We start from the raw sequence: 12,066 nt of genomic DNA, 5'->3' as shown, positions 1-12,066 counted from the left end.
TAGTGATAGGTAGAGGTTCCCAATTGTAGTAATGCATGTCCCTTTTGACATAGGGCCAAGTAGAGATGTTAGTTAAAATTTTTTTTTTCTCTTCTTCCCATAGTTTAGAACAGAGTAGAACAGGAACTGGCAAGAGGTCAGAACACAAGGAGGCAAAGTACATAGGTGATCCTTCACAATAGTATGATTGTGAGGATCACAAGGAGGGAATGTAGCTATGCTGGCCACGCAAAATGGACACTGAGCCAAACTAAAATGGAAGGCTGCTGAGAAACAGACAGTTCAGCCAGAACAGCAGTCTGCAAAGAGCAGTTTGCATTCTGCAGCAGCAGAAACCAGTTTGGGCTCAGGTGAAAAGACCTTAGCTAGGTGCAAATGGCAAAACGCTTTGCATGCTAATGAGGCCATCAGACTTGAACACCCACACAATAGATACATTTGGTTCTGAATGGACACATTCCAATCAAGACCCAGACATCGAGGCACCAGAAACCTCCAAACAAAAGGACATAAGAAACGCCCCCTCCATCACGGAGACCCCCTCGCATTGGGGAATTAATCCAGTATCGATAAGAAATTGATCCAATAGGTAGAGCCCGCCCGGGAAGAGGGAAGGACAACGGAACCCCTATAAAAGATAGGGACCTCGTGTTGTCCGGTCTGTTAAACCCGTGCTCCGGCCCCGACTGACACCTGGTATCCTGACTCCAGCCGTTGAGCACCAGCCGCCGAAACCGTAAGTTCAACGCTCGCTACGCGATCCAAGCCCACTAGACTCCCAAGTACCAGAACGCTTGCTGAAGGCTGCAGACAAAACCAGGACGAAGGCCTCGTTCTCTGACCTTGCCTGTTCCTGTTAGATAAGTATTCTGTTTGCTTATGTTTAGTTGTAGCTTAGTCTCTTAGTGTGTGCATGAGTATTTATTATTAACTGTATAATAAATATTGATCGTTTGAACTTTACTAATCGGTGTATCGTCTTTATTACTTTGAACTTGACCTTGGAATACTTGTGACGTTGCCTATACGGCAACTGGCGACTCCAGAGCTAAATAATTACATAGAGCAGAGCCTAGCAGTGTTAAGCACACGTCGAACTCGGAGGCGTGTTAATACACTCCAATAAACGCGTTTTACGCCCATAGTAAAACGTGCAACAGCAGCTCCTTGTGTCTCTTGTCCAAAGCATTAAATCTGCGGCCCCTAGTCGTATCAACCATTAATGATCCCCAGCCAAAATGTAATTGTCTCTCATTTCCACAGTAGACCATCTTGAAGCCAAGTCCAAGGATACAAATTTTGAGTGTACCTGGCCATCCATTGTCAGAACTCTGTGTTCATATTGTGAACTTCTATATCTTGATCTGATGGGATTTTGAAAACAAAAGGAAGCAGGGAGAAAGAGAGTCAGAATCTAGAATAAACAGAATATCTAAAACAGGTAGAAAATGAATGCAGGGAGGTGCATAGAAGATTAGAAAACTGCCAGAGAGAGAGAGAGAGAGAGAGAGAGTGGGGGAGGAGAGCAATAGAGCGCACGAGAGAAGGGGAGCGCAGGCAGGAGAAGAGGGAGCGCGGGCGGGAGAGAGCAGGAGCCTAGAATGTGGCATGACATGCAGAAAACAGGTGCAATCTTCCCCAAGGCAGCGAACACACCATGTGTACCAGTAAAACAAAATAGAGCCTTCTATCCCAAACCAGTATTTCCCTCTGGAAGCGACACAGCAGTGCCGAAATTTAAATGTACAAATAAGGCTGCTGGATGACCTTTACACAATAACACAGTCATTTAAAATGTCTGGCAGCTGCAGTCACACAGTCTGCTAAGATGACTTTAGTAAGAATAAAGGTTTCTCCGGACAATTCTCAAACCTGTGAAAATGTCTGCGTGTGCCTCGGGAGAGGGATCCATTTACTCCAGAGTTATTAAAGATCCAAATAAATGGAAAATCAGGAACTGGAACAGCAGTAACACTCGCTGAAGATTAAAGATCATTCTAATTCTGAAATGAATGAAAATCGCTTATTGTCACAAGTAGGCTTCAATGAAGTTACTGTGAAAAGCCCCTAGTCGGCACATTCCGGCACCTGTTCGGGGAGGCTGGTACGGGAATTGAACCGTGCTGCTGGCCTGCCTTGGTCTGCTTTCAAAGCCAGCGATTTAGCCCTGTGCTAATTCTGTGCAATAGCGAATTTTCCATTAATATGGATCAACTAACTGGAGTTCATCTGCAAACACAACGATACACTTGAAGAGCCAATTGCAGTATATTAGAACTTCTTTAGTTCCTAATACTACCATTAACACTCCCTTTGTCTTGACTCCATGTCACCTTCATCTCGTATTCTATTCCTCGGTTAATAAAGGCAAATAACTTATATGTCTTCTTAACCACCTTATCCACAGATCCCTGCCATCTTCAGGGATCTGTGGATATGCATTCCAAGGTCCCACTGATCTTCCGTACTTTCCAGGGTCCTACCATTCATAATCCTTTGCCTCATTAGCCCTCCCCAAGTGCATTACTTCACACTTTTCCAGGTTAATTTCCATTTGCCACTGCTCTGTCCACCTGACCAGTCCACTGACATCCTCCTGCAGTCCAAGGCTATCCTACTCATTATTTACCATCCTAACTATTTTTGTGTGCTCCGCGAACTTCTCAATCATACATGTACTCACAGTGCCATTAGGGAGAAGAGTGATCAGACACCATTTTTTAAAAAAAGCTCATTTGTTAAACTTGCCCAGAACACCACTCAGTAACTTCACAGTAACAGGACTGAAGGTTATGTCACTGTAATCGGAACATTTATGATTTAAAAAAAATATATATTTAGAGTACCTAATTCATTTTTTCCAATTAAGGGGCAATTTAGCGTGGCCAATCCACCTACCCTGCTCATCTTTGGGTTGTGGGGGCGAAACCCACGCAATACACAGGGAGAATGTGCAAATTCCAGACGGACAGTGACCCAGAGCCAGGATCGAACCTGGGACCTTGGCGCAGTGAGGCAGCAGTGCTATCAACTGCGCCACCGCGCTGCCCTCACATACATGGCTAATCTGCTTGACAGATCCTCCCAGGTACTCCTAATCCGTATATGCAAATTTAGTTTCAAAGACAAGTGATGTTTGTCAACATTTTGTTTATGTGATATGTGCTGGGCAGAATGCAACTCTCCCTTTGTTGCTGGCTTGACCAAATGAATGTAAGAACAACCTATTTTGTTTCAGTCTTTGATGCAACATTCACTCATATACAGCACATTCCAATGTCAGCTGGGTATAGCTGGCAGCATTCCAGTCTCGGTCTTAGAAGACGTGATTCAATCCCATTCTAGGAACTGACTGAATAGTCTGCTTTGACATTCCTGCCAACATGCAGGGGATTTACAGCTGCTGTACTTCAGATGAGGGATTTCCAGTGAAACTGATTACTTACACAGTGTTCTGATCGCATGACTCCTTGAACTCATCAACAATTCCACTTATGATCTGTAAACTAAATATTTTGTCTCATAGTTGGCAGTGCAAGGCTAGCCTCACCTCCTTGCATATCTTTGGACAGGGAATATACTTCCTTTTTTTTATAGAAAATATTTTATTGAGGCATTTATAATTTTAACAATTTTACACGTCAAATTTTCAATAAAAAAAGCAAAACACAACAATATAACCCCCCCCCCCCCCCCGAGAACAAAACCCCAGCCAACATGACTTATACAAACAGTGCCACCTTCCCCAGCCACCCCTCCATTGGTTCACTTGCCCTTACTCATCTCTCTCATATGGTTATCACATATCAGTGCCCACAGTGACACAACCCCCCCGCCCCCCCAACCCCATGTGCTGCAGCCCACTGTCCCCAAGCCCTCAAGGCTGACAGCACTACTGGGTTTGTGGAGTACCGAGCCAGCAAGAACTGCAGGGGTGTCATTAACAATGCCTCCAAACTCGTGTCCTTACATGAGGCCGCCTCCACCTGCTCCCATACCGACCCCTCCCCCACTACCCACTTCCTCACCATCGCAATATTCGCCGGCCAGTAGTAGTTGCCGTCCCCCCCCCCCCCCCCCCCCCCCACCCCCCACCGGCCGCAGAACCTTTTTCACCCGCGGGGTTTTACCCGCCCAAACAAATCCTGAGATCTTTGCATTCACCCTTTTGAAGAACGCCTTGGGAATAAAAATTTGGAAGCTCTGGAAAACAAACAGAAACCTTGGGAAAACCATCATTTTAACCGTCTGAATGACAACGGAGCACATCCCACCTCCGAATATCCCCTCCCCTTCTCATCTGATCTACCATCGACCCAAATTTAGTTTATACAGCTGCTCCCATTCCCGCGCCACCTGGATACCCAAATACCGAAACCCCCCCCCCCACCACCACCACCACCTTGGACGGCAGCTGTCCCAACCTCCTCTCCTATCCCCTCGCCTGGATCACAAAAACCTCACTCTTACCCATATTCAATTTGTATCCCAAAAACAGGCCAAATTTCTCTGATATCCCCATTATCCCCCCAATACGCCTGATATGTACGAAAGCAGATTGTCCGCATCAAACGAGACCCTGTGTTCCAACCCCCTTCCTCCCACCCCGCACCACCCTCTGCCAGACCCTCAACGCCCTCAATGCCAACAACTCTATAGCAAAGGAAAACAACTGTGGGGAAAGTGGACATCCCTGCCTCATCCCCCGGTACAACCTGAAGTAGTCTGATCTCACCCAATTTGTCCGCAAGCTCGCCACCGGTGCCTGGTATAGCACCTGAACCCAATTCACAAATCTCTGCCCAAACCCAAATCACCTAAGACCTCCCATAAATACTCCCATTCCACCCGATCAAAGGCCTTCTCTGCATCCATGGCCACCATCACCTCAACTTTGCACCCCTCTGGAGGCATCATAATAACATTAAGCAACCTCCTAATGTTGGTCGCCAAGTGCCGCCCCTTAACAAACCCCGTCTGATGCTCTCCTATTACCCCTGGGACGCAGTCCCCGATCCTTGTGGCAGGATCTTCGCCAATAATTTGGCATCCACATTTAACAGGGAGATCAGCCTAAATGACCCACAGTTTCCCGGATCCTGTTTTAACATGAGGATCGAAGCCTGTGACAACTTTGGGGTGAGCTCTCCAAACTCCTTTGCTTCATTGAAGGCCCTTATCAGCAGTGGTCCCCAGAACCCCTAAGAATTTCGTACGGAATTCCACCGGGTACCCGTCCGGTCCCGGGGCATGACCCACTTCCACTGCCTCCATCCCCTCTACCACTTCTACAAGCCCAATTGGGACCCTCAAGCACTCCACCAGCTCCTCATCAACCTTTGGGAACACCAGCCCTCCCAGAAACCTCCTCATCCCTTCTTCCCCGACTGGGGGTTCGACTTATACAATTTGCTATAAAACTCCCTGAACACCCCTCGCTTGAGCGAGAGCGCAACGTGGCCGGTAGATCGCGCCCATTGACCACGAGTATATCTTCAGGTGTGCCTTGTTGAATGTAGAGATTAGTGTTTACGATTTTGGTGTTTGGTCTTCCTTGTGCTGAGAGTGTCATTAATCTAATTGCTAATTAGGCGGGAAGAAAGCAATCAGTTGACCGGAGGATTGAAAGCAGGGCCTTGGTTGTAATAAATGCCACACCAAGGTCCAATGGGCTTATTGTCCTCGGGCAATTATTTGGTCATTTATCTTACTATTGACGGTCACACCTCACACATAAATTGGCTCGACCTTATTCCTTTCCCATTGCAAAGTTTCAAAATGCTTCACTGATTGTGAAACACAAAGATCGTGAAAGATGCTACATAAAAGAAGGAACTTTCTTCAGCAAAATAACAATTGTTAACTCGTTCGAGGAGTGAGGAAAGACAAAGCATACTGCGGCGGTCTTTGGGTAGAAACAAGGCTCTGAAGCCTTTCACACAGTCCTCAGCATTTAAACTTCCCATGTTTAAATCAGGTAATTAAATGCTAAGCATATAATTATCATCAATTACAAAATCGTTGTCCACAACACATTTAACATTCTGCGGACTTTGGACAGAAACAGGTGTTTATTTAGTCATTTTGCACCTCATTAACTGCATTCTCTTTGAACACATAATCATTTCTAACTGGAGTCAGTTTACACCATGCACATTCTGGCAGCTTTGCAATAAAGTTCAAAAAGTGAACAGTGCCCCGTTAATATCTTGTGCACTTACTTTTTGCTAAGTGGAGTGGGGGTACAGTTTAGAGTACTGGCTGCAGTAGCAATTACTGCCAAACACATCGTCCCTTGCATTCCCCTGTCAGCATTCCAAAGGTTCCATTCACTCTGTGGCACCTTGGTCCATTCCTCAATCATCTCAAACACTTTGTCCCTATCCCAAAGGCAGGAGTAGTTACACCTGTCCTCTCGCCTCACTGCCCAAGGCCCCAAACACTGGTTCCAGTTGAGGTCGCAGTTTACATGCACTTCCTTCAATTTAACCGGCTGGATTAGCTCCTCACTATGCCGTCTCCTCTACATTGGGGAGACTAAACACAGATCGGGTGATTGCCTTGCAGAACACCTCTGTTCAGTGCACAAGCACTGTACCCTGAACTTCCAGTGGAATGACCTTTTAATCCTCCATCTGGCTCTCACTCTGATGTCCATGTCCTGCTGTAGTGTTAGAACATAGAAAATAGAACTGTAGAAACAGCACAGTACAGGCCCTTTGGCCCACGATGTTGAGCCGAACTAGTCTGAAACGAAGATCAAATTAACCTCCTCCCAATCATTCTAGTGCACTCCATATGCCTAGCCAATAACCGCTTGAAAGCTCCTAAAGTGTCCGACTCCAGTACAAATAAAGTTCCAATAAAGCTCAATGCAAGATCAAGAAACAGCATCTCATCTTTCGATTAGACACTTTACAGTATTCTGTTCTTTGGCGGCGCGCTGGTGATGGGATTCTCTGTTCCCATAGATTGTCAATAGGATTTCCCATTGTAACCACCTCACGCTGCTGGGAAACCTGCGGGCAGGGGTATTCTGCCGCGGGAACAGAGAATCCCAAAGGCCGAATAATTTCAGCCACTGTGTCAATCTTGTTTTTGCTTTCAGACAAAGCTGTTCATTTTCTGTCATTCTGTGCAAAACTGATCACCTGCCTATCTTCCTTTCGCTCTGAAGGATCACTGTTTTTTCTCTCCCCGCAGATGCTGCCCGACCTGCTGAGTTTATCCAGCATTTTTGTTTTTTATTTCAAATTTCCGGTATCTGCAGCATTTTGCTTTTATTTTGGCAGAGAAAGGTTCTGATGAGTGCAAACCAAAGGCTTTAACACTCTCATTCTTCAGCAATACTCAAGTTCTGACCAACCAAATGATTATAATGAAATCTATTCGCAACGCTTACAAAGAGATTGGATTTGCCGTGAAAACTCAATTGACGCTACAGAATTAAGATGCGTTAGTTTTTTTTCAAATAAGTGGCAATTCATTTTTTGTTCTCCAGTTAAGGGGTAATTTAGTGTGGCCAATTCACCTACCCTGCACATCTTTGGGTTGTGGTGGCGAAACCCAGCAGACATGGTGAGAATGTGCAAACTCCACACGGAGAGTAACCCGGGCATGGGATTGAACCCGGGTCCTTCGCACCGTGAGGCAGCAGTTCTAACCACTGCGTCACAGGGCAGCACGGTGGCGCAGTGGGTTAGCCCTGTTGCCTCACGGCACTGAGGTCCCAGGTTCGATCCCGGCCCTGGGTCACTGTCCATGTGGAGTTTGCACATTCGCATCGTGTTTGCGTGGGTTTCGCCCCCACAACCTAAAAAGATGTGCAAGGTAGGTGGATTGAACACGCTAAATTGCCCCTTAATTGGAAAAAAAAATGAATTGGGTACGCTAAATTTTTTTTAAAAATTAAAAATAGCGGGCAGCACGGTGGCACAGTGGTTAGCATTGCTGCCTACGGCGCTGAGGACCCGGGTTCGAATCCCGGCCCTGGGTCACTGTCCGTGTGGAGTTTGCACGTTCTCCCCGTGTCTGCGTGGGTTTCACCCCCACAACCCAAAGATGTGCAGGTTAGGTGGATTGGCCATGCTAAATTGCCCCTTAATTGTAAAAAATAATTGGCTACTCTAAATTTAAAAAAAAAAATTTAAAATATAACCACTGCACCACCGTGCAACCCTTGAGGGTAACAAAATGTGCTAATTAAAAACAACTTTGCTATTTTATCCCAGACAATATTTCCTTCAACACTGTTCCATCCTATTCAAGTTAGAACCAAACAAACCAATTTACATCTCATGTGTTTTTCATGACTCTTGTGTTCTGTTGCTGCTACACTGAGAAATTGCTCCCATTTTTCCATAGGAAGTAATATACAAGTTCCATTATTTTTATACTGAGTCCCTGGCATATTAAAACATTTTCAAAAGTCTCCTGGAGGCAGCATGCATCAATTCCTATTTGATTAAGATGATCTGCTTTAATGTTTCATACAAAGTCTGCTTATAATCATTGAATTTCCAAACAGTAAATTTGTTTCTGGGTGATCTATTCAGTTTCATGTCATAAATGAGTCTGCTTAACATCAGACTTTAAGCTAAAGCAACTCAAGCTTCATGCAACTGACATCAGTTTAACATGATGATATAATTAACTGAGTCCATCCTTCCCCCATGTAACCGTCATAATGGATGTGTTGGTCTTCATCTCTATTTTTGCATTACTATCTTTTCAACGGCGCCGAGGCCCCGAGTTCCGTCCCGACCCCCTGTCCGTGTGGAATTTGCACATTCTTCCCATGTCTGCGTGGGTCTCATCCCCACCACCCAAAAAGGTGCAGGGTTGATGGATTGGTCACTTTAAATCGCCCCTTAATTGAAAAAAAATAAGAATTGAGTACTTTTAAAAAAAAATGTAAACTATCTTTTAAATCTTTAACCTTCTGATCGGCAAAAGAAAAAGTTGAGGCTGGATATCAGAAATAAAAACAGAAAATGCTAGAAGTACTCAGTGTGTCTGGCACCACCTCTGGGGAGTGTAAGAGTGTAACTTTTCAGGTGGGTGACCTTACATCCAAATTGGAAGAATTGACAGTTTATATGCAAGTAGCCACTTCATTAAAAAAAAATCCGTCCGGAACTTACAGTGGAGAAGGAGGCCATTCAGCCCATCGAGTCTGCACCGGCCCTTGGACGAGCACCCTACCTAAGCCCACACCTCCACCCCATCCCTGTAACCTAGCAATCCCACACAACCTTTTTGGACACAAAGGGCAATTTAGCATGGCCAATCCACCTAACCTGCACATCTTTGGACTGTGGGAGGAAACACACGCAGACATGGGGAGAAAGTGCAAACACCGCATGGACAGTGACCCAAGTCGGGAATTGAACCTAGGACCCTGAAGCTGTTAAGCAACTGTGCTACCGTGCCCCCCTGTCAATTGGGGGCGGCACGGTGGCCCACTGGTTAGCACTGCTGCCTCAAGGTGCCGAGGACCCGGGTTCGATCCCGGTCCTGGGTCACTGTCAGTGTATAGTTCGACCATTCTCCCCTTTGACGGTTTCTGCCTCCAACACCAAACCGGACAGCGAACTCCAGACACCCATTGCTCTCTGGATGAAGACACTTTTCCTCCTTCCCCTCTAATACTTCTATCAATGCCCTCAAAACTGTGCCCCTTGCTAATTGGCCCCCTCAGCAAGGCGGGGGGGGGACACAGAAAACAGATCTTTCCTCCCTACCCTACCTAGACCCCTCATAATTTTGTTCACCTCAATCAGGTCACGCCTCAGCCTCCTCTGTTCCAAGGAAAACAACAGTCGCCTATCCAATCTTTCCTCATAGCTGCAGAGCAGCCGCTTAGACAAGATGGCCAATACCATCTGAAACCATATCCAGCGTAGCATTAAATTATAGAATGGCAGACAAAAGGAGACATCCGTGCCTCATGCCAGCTCTTTGGGAGAACTATCCAGATGGTTCTGGTTCTTATCCCATAGTCCTGCAAACTGTCCCACATCAAATACTTATCCAATTTCCTTTTCAAAAGTTACTAATTAATTGGTTTTCCCTGCCCTTTCAGGCAATGCAATCCAGATCTCAACAATTTGCTGCATAAAATAAACATGTACAAATCTATCCTCAATTTGCTACAGGTTTAGTGCAAAATAGCAGAAATTCAGGGCGAATGAGAGAACAGCTCAGCAGAGAGATATGCCTTGCAAAAAAACAGAAAATACCTGTGTCAAGAAGTTGAATCTGAAATATTCGGAGCAGTCTGTTAACAACTGTTTACTTAACGCGGTTCTCGGCTGCAATGCCTAGAGCAGTACAAAAGATTCAATCAGGTCCTAGAAATGGAGCTTTTCATCTTCCTATCTCGGACCAGAATCTTTTCTCCGTCTAGGCATTGCTGCTGAGAATTGGATTAAGTAACCAGTTCCTAACAAATGCCTGAGAGTGTATAGGTTACTTGATCTGATCATTGCCAACAAATATAGCAAGGTTGTCAATCATCAAAAATCTATTCCGAGAGGGTGGCACTGGCACAGTAGTCAGCACTGCTGTCTCACAGCACCAGGGACCTGGCTCCTGAAGTAGTGTGCTCTGACAGATAAACAATGAAGAAAAATTATGAAAAGGGGGACTTCAGCTATGTGGCTGAATTGGAGAAACCGGGGCTGTTCTCCTTCGGCAAAGGAAAGGTTGAGGAGGCGTGGGTCTGGATTTTCCTTCCCCTCCTCCCACCCTGATGCACCCATCAATTGACGACAGACGAGGAGTCGGGAGAAAAGCTGTGGCCTTAATCAGCTTAAAGACACCTGCTGGCAGCCGGTCCCAGAATGAGGGCAGGGCTGGAGTTTGGCCACCTTTATACATGAGCCCGAGGGGAGGAGCCACAGGCAGAGCCAGCAGGGACAAGCCCAAGCATGTAACAATACAACAGTAAAATACAATACAATATAGTGGTTTACCACACACCCCCCAGCATGTTTTCTAATAGCAGAGGGATCTCACCGTTGCCTACCGGCAGAATCCTCCGATCCTGACGATGTTAGCTGGAAAAACCCGCCCGTGGTAAGGGTTTTCCGAAACCATGAGGGGTTGCGACAGTAGATCGAGAGAAATTGTTCCCAGTGATGGTAGGGTCGAGAGACAGAGTGGCACCAATTTAAAATGTCTGGCAAAAAAAACAAAGATGGCATAAGAAGAACTGTTTCATTGTTCATGCAGAAAAAGTAGTTACGATCTGGAATGCACTGCCTGAATGGGAGGTAGACGCAGATTCCGTCGTGGTTTTCAAATGGGAACTGGAAACTCACCTGGAGGGAATATTTACAGGGCCAAGTGGGGAAAGGGTGGGAGGTGGGGTCAACTAAAGTGCTCTTCAGGGGGGCTCTCCTTCAACGCTGCAACCATTCTGTTCCACAAAACAAATCTCCATTTTAAATGTCTCTGAATTTCCTGAGCTAAACGTGTTGCATCGAGAACTTCCAATCTATGCAGCTGACATGAAATAGCACAAAACCAGTTAAGTGAGACAAATAAAATACGAAAACAAAACACATGCTACACATCAACGCCTTTGCTTCTGCTGCAGTATTGATCCCTGTACAAGGAAACCATAAATTGTGACAGGATTTCTCCTGCAATTTTTCTCCCTCTCAATTGCATGCAATTCCCTTGATATTTATCTAAGTTGCTCAGTTTGTCAAAGGAGTTCTACTATGACTGCAATAAAGTTATCCTATTCTGATGTTGATCTTCCTGCTTTGCATGTGTTGTGTGTTGATTCGCTGACAGTTTTAAAATCAAACAAACTGAGGTGAAACCAGGTCTGGTTGATGTGTTATGTACTCTGGGATAACACAGGCTGCAACTGTATGCAGTTTTAACCAAAAGATCTCCAGACCTTCAAGTTAGTTTAATCTCATTTATTGAACAGTAGTATAGTTAGCACAGTTCTCTATAAGTTTGACTCTCTGCTAACCTAAGTGTGGTTACTCTGTCTGACTGAACCAGACTAGCTCTTAGCCGCATGCTGGAGGTGTGATACTGTAAATA

At 45.5% G+C, this 12,066-nt stretch overlaps 1 protein-coding gene across 1 annotated transcript in view; it reads right to left on the bottom strand.

Annotated features, from left to right (window-relative positions):
* LOC119971201 (1-phosphatidylinositol 4,5-bisphosphate phosphodiesterase beta-4) overlaps positions 1–12,066 on the bottom strand; it is a 595,914-nt gene that overhangs the window by 358,934 nt on the left and 224,914 nt on the right. The window contains exon 4 of the mRNA XM_038806423.1: positions 11,020–11,182. The gene's annotated coding sequence lies outside the window, so the exon portion shown is untranslated. The remainder of the gene's footprint in view (positions 1–11,019; positions 11,183–12,066) is intronic.

The sequence above is a fragment of the Scyliorhinus canicula genome, chromosome 1, assembly GCF_902713615.1.
Source record: "Scyliorhinus canicula chromosome 1, sScyCan1.1, whole genome shotgun sequence".
Lineage (NCBI taxonomy): Eukaryota > Metazoa > Chordata > Chondrichthyes > Carcharhiniformes > Scyliorhinidae > Scyliorhinus > Scyliorhinus canicula.
Note: the sequence above shows the minus strand (reverse complement) of the source record. Positions and strands in the feature narration are given on the sequence as shown.